The following is a 10,478-nucleotide window of genomic DNA, read 5'->3' as shown; positions in this document are numbered from 1 at the left end:
ATGAAATATGTCCATTCTGTAGGCAGTGAATGTAAAAGGGATGTGGGTCCTTATGCACAACCGCCTATGTATGTGCAAATTGTGGGCAGCACTTGAGGCGGTTGTATAATTGGATTGTAGCCTTTGGAGGGTCGTGAGGTTTTGTGAAGCCAAGCATTGGGGGGCGAGTTGTCCAGTGTGAGGTGGATTAGGTACTGGAGTGATCCATTGACATCCCTTGAGTTTCTGACGTCACATGTAAGTGTTTTTGTGGAAAACAATCAAACATGGCAGACGAGTTTCCACAGTTTCATGGATTGCCTTATGAAAATGCACAGATGTTTATTGAAAATCTAGAAGTCAATTGCTTGCTGCACAATATATTAGACCAAGCTATATTGTTGCGGCTGCTGCAATATAGTTTACAGGATGAGGCAAAAGTTTGGTTACACAATTTTGAGGAGTTGATGCAGGCACAAAATCCAGGGGTGGTTTTGGACTACAATCGTGTGAAGTAATCTTTCCTGGAACAATACCGATCCATCGAAGTACCTGATGAAGTTTGGCATGAAATTTTGGGGTACACTCAGAGGGCTAATCAAAGTATTGATGATTTTTCATGCAGTTCGCCCGTTTATGGGATAAATGGGCCTGGTCTTTGGGAAACGAGATCCCTCCATCCATGGAAACGAGATCCCTCCATGGATGGAGAGAAAAGAAATCCCTCCATCCATGTTAAAGAAGGACCGTTTTCTGGCAAACCTAAAAGAAAGTCTGAAGTTCAAAGTTGAGACGAAAGGCCTGCCACCTTCGAGGAGGCAGTTGCCATTGCCAGAGAGAAAGAATGGAATGCGCAAAGGCTTAATGAATATGGGAAATCAATCTCAAAGAAAAATAATCGTAGCCAAAAGAAGGAGAATTAGGCAGAAGCTGGAGGCCAACCTGTTCAAACGGCTAGCTGAACAATTACAATGAAATATGCAAGACAAGATGACCATGATGCAGGAATTACGACTGTGTTCTTGGTGGTGGAGGTGGTCGTGGTCACGGAGGTGGTAGGGGAATGGCTCAAGCATGTGAAGCTCAGCCTAATACGAATGCTGGTTGTGGACAAGGCAATTTTGAGCCATAGAGAAGGTTCATCCCCACTTGTTATAATTGCGGTGAATTTGGTCATATTAGCATCGTATTGTACAAAGTGAGCAAGGATGGGAGGGGACATGTTCCCACTTCCTCATGAGATGTATCCAAAGCGACACAAAGTATGGCACCAAGATGGAGTGTGTTGATTGCTTGCAAAAGATGAATACAATAGGTAGCGTATGGCAGGAACATGAGAAGGGGACAAGATCGTAGGAGGCATAATGGAGAGATGGGAGTTGATGGCGAGGAATATCATGAGTGTGTCCACCCTTCTTCTTCTTCAAATTGTGCCTTCAACCCTTAATTACAAGTGGTGTGGAGGTGTGGTGCTCATCTTTTGTGCATGATGATGGTGATGATGATGGTCTTGTGATTATGTGATTAGGGTTCATGCTACAAGCATGTAGCACAAGAGTGTGTATGGATAGGTGTGTGTGTGTGTTTTTAAGTGAGCTCTCATGGTCTCCTTATATAGGGAAGGAGGGGAGGATTTAGCAATATTTCTATTTGAGGTGAGTGTCCCACTTTGGTGACTAGGAAAATGGGGTGCATGTGACTGTGGCTCCCATCTTGTCTCCTCATTATTTAAAATACCAGAGTCAATAGAGAGAGAAGATGAGAGAATGTGGGTAGGATGTAGAGGATAGGAGATATTTACAATAGTCTAGCTTTGGCTAGACATAAGCTTATTAGGGAGAGAAGAGAGAGATAAGAAATTTACAAGAGAGATTGTCAAAGGTGGATAGTTGTTGATGAGGATGGATCCTCCAAAAATGGTGATAGAATCACTCTAGACTTGCCAAGACCTCATTAAAAGAGCCTTGTCTCTTGTAATCATGCTTGAAGACTTGTAGAACCATAGCCATTCTAGAGGGAAGAAAACTAGGGATGGCCTGTGTCACCATTATAGGAGAAAATTCGGATCCACTACAAAAATCATAGTTCCGCGTTCATAACTCCAAAAATTGTGAAAAAAATTGAGCTTAAAGTTGAGATCACGAGATACATCTTTCATGTTGAACGCTCCTTCAGATTCGGGGTTCTTCTTTACTTAAAAAATTCAGCCAAATAATGTATTATTTGTGGGTGCAAAAGTCTTTTGGTGGTCCCCTTTGAGTGGACTTCTCTCTTGCCTTCAAGTGTAAGCTCCTTCATGTGTATGAAAACATGACCTAGAGTTTTGAAATGAGTGGCAATCATCTAGATGGAGGTATTATTGAAATTTGAAAGTGGGGTTGAGGTTTGAAAATGAAAACTAGTGAATAAAATATTTGGTAGGGTGGAATAATATACATACATGAAAAATATATTAGAAAATACTAAAATATATAATATAATTTAGAATATATATATTTAATATTTAAGGTAAAAAGAGAGATCAACAAAGAAAGCTTACTTATTTATGCTACATCGTGATTGATTAGCATAAGTCTTATTTATTTATTAAAGGCTAAAACGTTTGTGTAAAAGGAAGAAAAAATCAAAAGTAACTTATATAATAGGAAATATTTTGGTAAAATGGCAAAAATATATGGGGGGTTCCCATGCATGGAAAAGCTTGCCTGATTAGCCCCCCCCCTAAGGCTAGAGGTATTCATGCCTCTAGCGTTGTACTTGATTCTTCTTCAATTGAGGTGGAGGAGTCTCCCTCCTCGGGGATTTCCATCATAGGTGTTTGATCAAATCTCAAAAAGTATTGCTTCAACATCCATCCATTGACACGGGTTTTGTGGAGCCTACCATCTGCATCCATCAATCGGTAACTGCCATTGGCGTAGCGCTTTCTAATGACAAATGGCCCCTCGCATCTGGGTGAAAACTTTTTATCCTTCCTAGTGTCAAATCTGTTATCATACCATAGGACCAACATACCTTTCTTGAGACCTTTTGCCCTAAGTCCCTTGTTGAAGGTAAGTCGACGTTGCTCTGACTGTGCTGCATAATAGTTGATAGCATCTTCTCTGTCTAGTTGAAGCCTCTCTAGATCAAGAATGTGGTTGTGGAGATGAGCATTAGGACGTTCCACCTGCCCAGCTAGCACCTTGAGACTAGCCAATTGTACTTCAATGGGTAAAATGGCTTCCTTACCAAACACCAAGTGATATGGTGTGAACCCAAGGGATGTGCGAAATGAAGTGCGATAAGCCCAAAGTGCAGCCATAAGGTGCTTGTCCCAATCACTTTTGTGATTCTTTACATGTTTAGTGATGATCTTGTAGATAATACCATTTACCTTTTCCACCAAACCATTGCATTGTGGGTAGTAGGGAGTTGAGTGTCATCGTGAGATACCTAACTTCTCCATTAGCTCTCCTACAAGGTCTCCTCTAAAACCTGGTCCCCTGTCAGAAATTATTTCAAGAGGAGTGCCAAAACGGCAACAAATGTTTTCAAATACAAACTTCGCCACTTCCTTAGCTGTAATCCGGGTGGTGGAAACTGCTTCAGCCCACATGGTCATGTAGTCCACACCCATGATGATATAAAATTTACCTGATTGGCTCCTTGGCAAAGGCCCAATAGCATCAATTCCCCATTTCTCAAATGGTCCATATGAGATTATAGGAGTCTGTGGCTCATATGTGAACCTCCTATCCCCTGCCTTTCGACATTCCTTGCATATTTTACACCAATGATGCACATCCCTATGTAGACTAGGCCATACAAACCCAGATTGTAGAATCTTTCTACTAGTGATGTCAAGTGCAAAGTGTCCTCCGCAAACACCATCATGGCAACTTGAAATGATTTCAGTGATCTCTCTAGAGAGAGGTACACGCCTAAGAATTTGATCCTTACCCTTGCAGTAGAGGTCGTCATTGATAAGGTGGTATTTTGTTGCCTTGCGCACAAGCCACTGCTTTTGGCCCTTAGTAAGATCCTTAGGACACTCTCCTGTGTCCAAGAAACTCATGATGTCAGGCATAGCATCACTACCTTGGAAGAGAGGCAGCTTCAATTTGATAGCACCCACCACTGAAACATCTTGTAGCTTCTCTCTAGCTAGAGCATCTCCTTCTTGATTTTCTGCTCGAGGGATATGATGTAATTGTACAACTTGAAATTTTCCTAAAAGTTCCTTGACTTTGCGCAAATGGCCTAGCCAGATATGATTTTTACAAGACCAAGTTCCTTGTATTTTTATTATTAAAAGCATGGCATCACCAGATACATTTAACCGTTGAATGCCCTGTGTCACACACCACTCTAACCCAAGAGTTAAGGCTGCATATTTTGCCTCATTGTTAGAGTGATAGTCCAAGAGATTCCCAATGGAGAAAACCTTATCCCCTTGCTAGTTGAAGATGACAATGCCTGTTGCAGCATTGTCCACTTTCCTCTTGTAGGCTCCATCAAAGAAAAGAGAGTGAGCCTCCTTCACCTTAGGGACTTCCGGTACGGGTGTAATATCTTGATCATTTGGCTTTATCTTTAGCTTCTTTTCATAGTGGCGATGAGTGAGAATACCTCCTAGACTGGCCCTTGTGGAGTTCTCCACTTGCATTGTGTAGTCAAACTCTTGCAGCCTTGTGAGCCATTTGGAAATCCTAGAAGAAACATCCATGTGCTGCATTACATAAGGAAATACTTCTTCCATTGTTAAGATTATGAATGGTCTAGACAATAAATAAGAGCGAACTTTGGTGGTAGCAAACATTAATGCAAGCACCATGTGCTCATGTATCCCTTTTCTGATGGAGTCATCATTCGACTAGAGAAGTAGATAGGACGCATGAAAGAAGTTTGAGGATCCTTTTGCATCAATACAGCCCCAAGTGTGTCATTGCCCACACTAGGGTTTACATAAAATGGCTCGTCCCACTTTGGAGGTGCTATGGTGGGAAGTGAATCTAGAATTTGTTTTACCTCATTGAATTGTTGTTCATTTTCTTCACTCCAAGTGAAAATATCTTGATGGGTAACTTGTTGTAAAGGAAGAACCACTTGGGAGATCAAGTGAATGAACCTACTCAAATAACTCACCTTTTGAAGAAAAGAGACCAACTGCTTTGTTGTGGTGGGAGAGGTCAAAGCCACCAAGGCTTGAACCTTGCTTGGGTCAGCTTCAATGCTTTCACCGATGTGGCATTTCTCCACATTGAGTTGGCCCCCCAAAGCTTGTAGCCTAGCTAGACCTTCATAAACTTTCTCCAAATGAAGAGAGCGAGAGCTATAGATACAAAAGTCATCAATAAAAACACGGATTGATTTTCCAAAGACTGGCTAAAAAACAAATGTTACATATCGCTGAAAAGTGGCTGGAGCATTAGTGAGACCAAAAGGCATAACTCTGTAAGCAAAACATCCCCATGGTGTGATGAAGGTTGTCTTCTTTTGATCTTCTTCAGCGATGCTAATTTGGAAGTAGCTTGAGTAGCCATCACATACCGTGTAGCGCTCATGTCCTGCTACCTCATTGAGAATTTCGTCTTGAAAAGGAAGAGGAAAATGGTCCCTCTTTGTGGCTGCATTAAGAGGCTTGTAATCAACACAAACCCTCCACTTACCATTCTTCTTTGGTGTGACTACCACTGGAGAAACCCACTCTGAGTCTTCAACAGGATAGATAAAACCAGCTTCTAGCAATTTCCTCACCTCTTTGAGCAGGGCGTCTTGTTGAATTACTCCTAGCCGCCTGAGCTTACTTCTATCCTTGAGCTTAATGTGATGTTGAAGTACTATGATGCCAGTGATTTTATCATATTCATCAATGAACAATGTGGTAAAATTACTTAGCATCAAAATATAATCTTTACGCTCCTTCCCACACAACTCACTAGAGAGCATTTGATGTAGCTTACTTGCTTCTACCAGAGGTTTTATACCTGGTGTCTCCCCTTGGTTTGATGATGAGAAATCACGTTGCTCCATCTTCTTAGGGTCCTTGAGAATGATCCCCATCACCTCAATGCTACTGTCACTTCTTCACTCACTGTTGACTCCTCCTCTGAAGTGGTTGAAGAGTCACCACTAGAAAACTCATCCATAGGGGTTTCTAGATCCATGTCTCATTGCCGACCTTTCTTCATGTCGTAAAGTATTGGCCTCCCTTTTGCATCCTTCATCTAGATTATGCCGGTGTCCCAGTCCTGCATAGCTCTCATAGCCATAAGCCAAGGCCTCCCTAGAATGATAGGATAGCCCTCCCCTTTGTGTGGCATGACAAAGATGTCCACATCTACCTCGGTGTTGAATGCCTTTATCCTAACTTCATTTATAACACCAACACATTGAACTTTAACATTATTTGTCATTTTGGCTCGGCATGGTGCCGGCCGACTCACCTCTAAACCCAAACGGTGCATCATTTTTTCACTCATGACGCATATTTGTGCGCCACCATCGATGTAGATATTGGAGATGTGTTGCCCTTTGATGTAAGCATCCATCACTGGTAGTATGTCATCTAGATTCCTCCCAGAGATAGCCCCAGCTATCTTTGGCTTTGGTCGTCTCGTGCTAACCATCTTTGTCCATTGTCTCCTTACCCTAGGTGCTAGGTGGAGTAACTGGGGCCAGGTCATTTTTCGGCCCTGCACAAAAACATCTTGAACCAAATCATATGGTTTAGAACATTCACCCAAACAGAAATCTACAATGTCAATTTTACGTCGTGACTTGGGCGGCTTTTTTTTAGATTCCCCTTTAGTCTTCATCTTTTCTTCCTTTTGGGAAGATTCACCATGCCTAGCGCGTTTTACCCCTATGGCATCTACTCCTTTAACTTTGGTCTTATCCTCCTCCACTTTCTCCTTTCCTTTACCTTCAAGACTGATGACGCTTACTGTTTGATTGCCAATTGGTGGTGGGGGTAAGGGTGGAATGAGAGGTTGTGGTGGTGGTGGTGGTTGTGGTTGAATGGGTGGGTTGTAGGATTTGCACGGGTGGTGCTTGTTGTGGTGCCCTCGGTGGTGGTGGTCTTGCTCTCGGTGGTGAAACCTGGTTTTGCCTGACTCCTCTGTTGAAATTCTACCTCCTTGGGTGTGGACAGTAGTACATGCCATGACCATCCTCCCCACAATTGTAACAGTGGTATTCTTGGTTTTGCCTTCGTTGTCCCCTCCCTTGATCTTGGTTGCAATTGTGTGCATGCCCTTGTTGTATCAAATGGACTGAGAGATTCTCAAGTTGATTGGAGATTCGGTTGAGCAGGTCTTGCTGATCTTCAATTGGTTCTTGTGATTGAATCCTCTGGGCGGCTGTTGTAGGTGGTGCTAGAGGTGGTCGGGTCCTAACGGCTTCCTCTTCATCGATATTCTTGGCTTGTAGGTGCAACTTCTTGTCTTTAAGGAGGGCCACTTCAAGTGCTAGCTCATACGTAGCAGGGAACCTTCCCTTCACCTTCTCTTTAAGAGTTGTCCATAACCCAGCCACAAATCGATCCTTCTTTAGAAAATCAGGTGCCCCCTCATCCTATCTTAGCGATGCAACCCATCGCCCCCATAAATCTACAAACTTTGACTCATATGATGCGTATTCCAACATACTACCCTGCTTCAACTCTGTCAACAATTTCCATAGCTTCTCTGATGTTGTGCCCTCTCCAAAACGCTTGACAAAGGCTTCTCTTAATAAGTCCCACCGTTCCTTGGTTGCTTGTGCCAAGGCATTGTACCATGATCTTGCCTCCACCTTCATTAGAAGTGGGAAGATGCGCAAGCGCGAAGCATCATCATCTCTCGCAGAGATGACACATGCTATTTCCAAGTTGTGTAGAAATTCTGCAGCATCCTCACCCACCTTACCAGTAAATGTTGGAAATGCTATACTTGCCATTGTGAGAGTGATGAAATTAACTCGACTTAGATTTTTTAATTTTTTTTTTTAATTTTATAGAGATTCAATAATGGGTGCTCGGTAGATGGAAAACATACTATACAAGGATGAAAATAACTACATCAAAAGACACTTCATGATTAATCATAGGGAGGATAAAGGGTAGAGAAGAGGTGTTTAGCTCTTGCAGTCATTCTCTACCAAACATGGTTGTAATGATCTGCTGATAAAACATCTTGCGGTCCAAGATTACTTTGATTGATTGAATTCGTTGTGGTGCATAAGTTTGGTTCCTTGCAAAAGGCTGATGCGCTGGGTCCATCACATGATAATTCGAAAAGGCTCTCTCCTTCGTGGTGGAAGGTTATAGTCGGAGGTGTAGAGCTCTTGGTAGTCGAGGTCAAATTTATAGTACCACATGACAAGGGTGTCTTCGTCTTCTAGCTCTAGGACTGTCCCTCTAGCAAGCTCTTGGAAAAGCTTGAAATCTCTCTCTTTGAGCAACTTCACTTTCCTGCAAGATAGAGTGCCATCTAGTGTATATAGAGGTGTGATGAGGTAGGTGGTGAGTCTTACCACTTGTATTAATCCAAGTTGGATGGATACATAGCAAGCTGTAAAGTCGTCATCATAGCCTTGATTCACAATCAACACCCCTTGAAGGTGGAGGGTCTTGTCTTTCCGCCAAGCAAAACCTGTGTCAAAGACCTTATCGATGACAAGCTCCGCCACTTCACTCGGTAGACGACGTAGAATCCATGCTGCTGTTTCTAGTTCCTGGCTCATGAGATGAGAGTGAGGTATAGAAAGACTTTGGAGGATTTACCCTTTAGTTTTGGAGATGGGATGATTGTCGGCGCTGGAAAATCCTTTAATCTTTTGGTGCAAGGGAGAGGGAGGGACCACGCGTTTGTAGTAGCTTCCTCAAGTTGTGAAGGCTTGTTGTGGATGTAGGTGGAATAGGTGGCAAAGATGGGGACGCAGATGTAGAGAAGCCTGGTGCTACTTGAAAGCCTACCATTGTGAGAACGCCTGTGCGGATGTCAAGGGAGAAAATGATGGCCTTTTCTTCACTTTGGGTTGCACTCAAGTCGAAGGTGCGGTTTTTGGCTACAATGTGAGCATGATGCAGCTTGTGCCTTGCTTTTACGCTTGCGGGGATGATGAGAAATGTAAACAATCTGAGTAGGAAAAGAGGGTCTTACCACTTCTTCTATGCTAACAAAACAACACCCTGGCAAGAGTGTCTTGATGACTTGTGTCAAACCTGCTTGAAGCTCCTCCTCTTCAGTGGTCCAATTAGAGAATTCAAGAAGCCACTCGTCCATGAAGAGAAGTAAACATTTCAGCCTTGTAAACTAAAGGTTTCAAGAGCCCTCCTCCGTGGGGGCACCAACTGAGAGGCAGAAGTGAAAAATAGACCCGGTGGCATCTACACCAACACTATGCACAATGGCCTCATCATGGGGGATACACAGTAGGGCACCACCTAGCAAGATATGCGGCTAGGACGCATACATATACACAATGAAGCATGCCATGGAAAACAATTTCAAGATCCACGCCCAAATGTGGAATGGGGTGGTCGGAGAATAAGGTGAGAGGAGTGGTGAATGAGTGAGAATGGGCTTGCTACTCGTGCATGTCAGTAAGGAAGATAATGAGGTAGGGGAAACTTGCGAGTATGCTCACTTATCATACAAGAGGTGGCAAATCCGCACACCTCAAGATGGAAGTAGCAAGATGATAGGAATATGAGAGGGAGAGAGAGAGTGTGTGTGTATGGTGGCGAATCCGCACACCTTTACATAAGCAGAAAAAAAGGCAAGGAACAAGCATATACCATACTCACAATGAAATGTATCCAAAGCGACACAAAGTATGACACCAAGATGGAGTGTGTTGATTTCTTGCAAAAGATGAATACAATAGGTAGCGTATGGCAAGAAAATGAGAAGGGGACAAGATTGTAGGAGGCATAATGGAGAGATGGGAGTTGATGGCGAGGAATATCATGAGTGTGTCCACCCTTCTTCTTCTTCAAATTGTGCCTTCAACCCTTAATTACAAGTGGTGTGGAGGTGTGGTGCTCATCTTTTGTGCATGGTGATGGTGATGATGATGGTCTTGTGATTATGTGATTAGGGTTCATGCTACAAGCATGTAGCACAAGAGTGTGTATGGATAGGTGTGTGTGTGTGTTTTTAAGTGAGCTCTCATGGTCTCCTTATATAGGGAAGGAGGGGAGGATTTAGCAATATTTCTATTTGAGGTGAGTGTCCCACTTTGGTGACTAGGAAAATGGGGTGCATGTGACTGTGGCTCCCATCTTGTCTCCTCATTATTTAAAATACCAGAGTCAATAGAGAGAGAAGATGAGAGAATGTGGGTAGGATGTAGAGGATAGGAGATATTTACAATAGTCTAGCTTTGGCTAGACATAAGCTTATTAGGGAGAGAAGAGAGAGATAAGAAATTTACAAGAGAGATTGTCAAAGGTGGATAGTTGTTGATGAGGATGGATCCTCCAAAAATGGTGATAGAATCACTCTAGACTTGCCAAGACCTCATTAAAAGAG

This window comes from Adiantum capillus-veneris, chromosome 6 (assembly GCF_014529385.1).
Source record: "Adiantum capillus-veneris isolate H3 chromosome 6, ASM1452938v2, whole genome shotgun sequence".
Taxonomy (NCBI): domain Eukaryota; kingdom Viridiplantae; phylum Streptophyta; class Polypodiopsida; order Polypodiales; family Pteridaceae; genus Adiantum; species Adiantum capillus-veneris.
Note: the sequence above shows the minus strand (reverse complement) of the source record.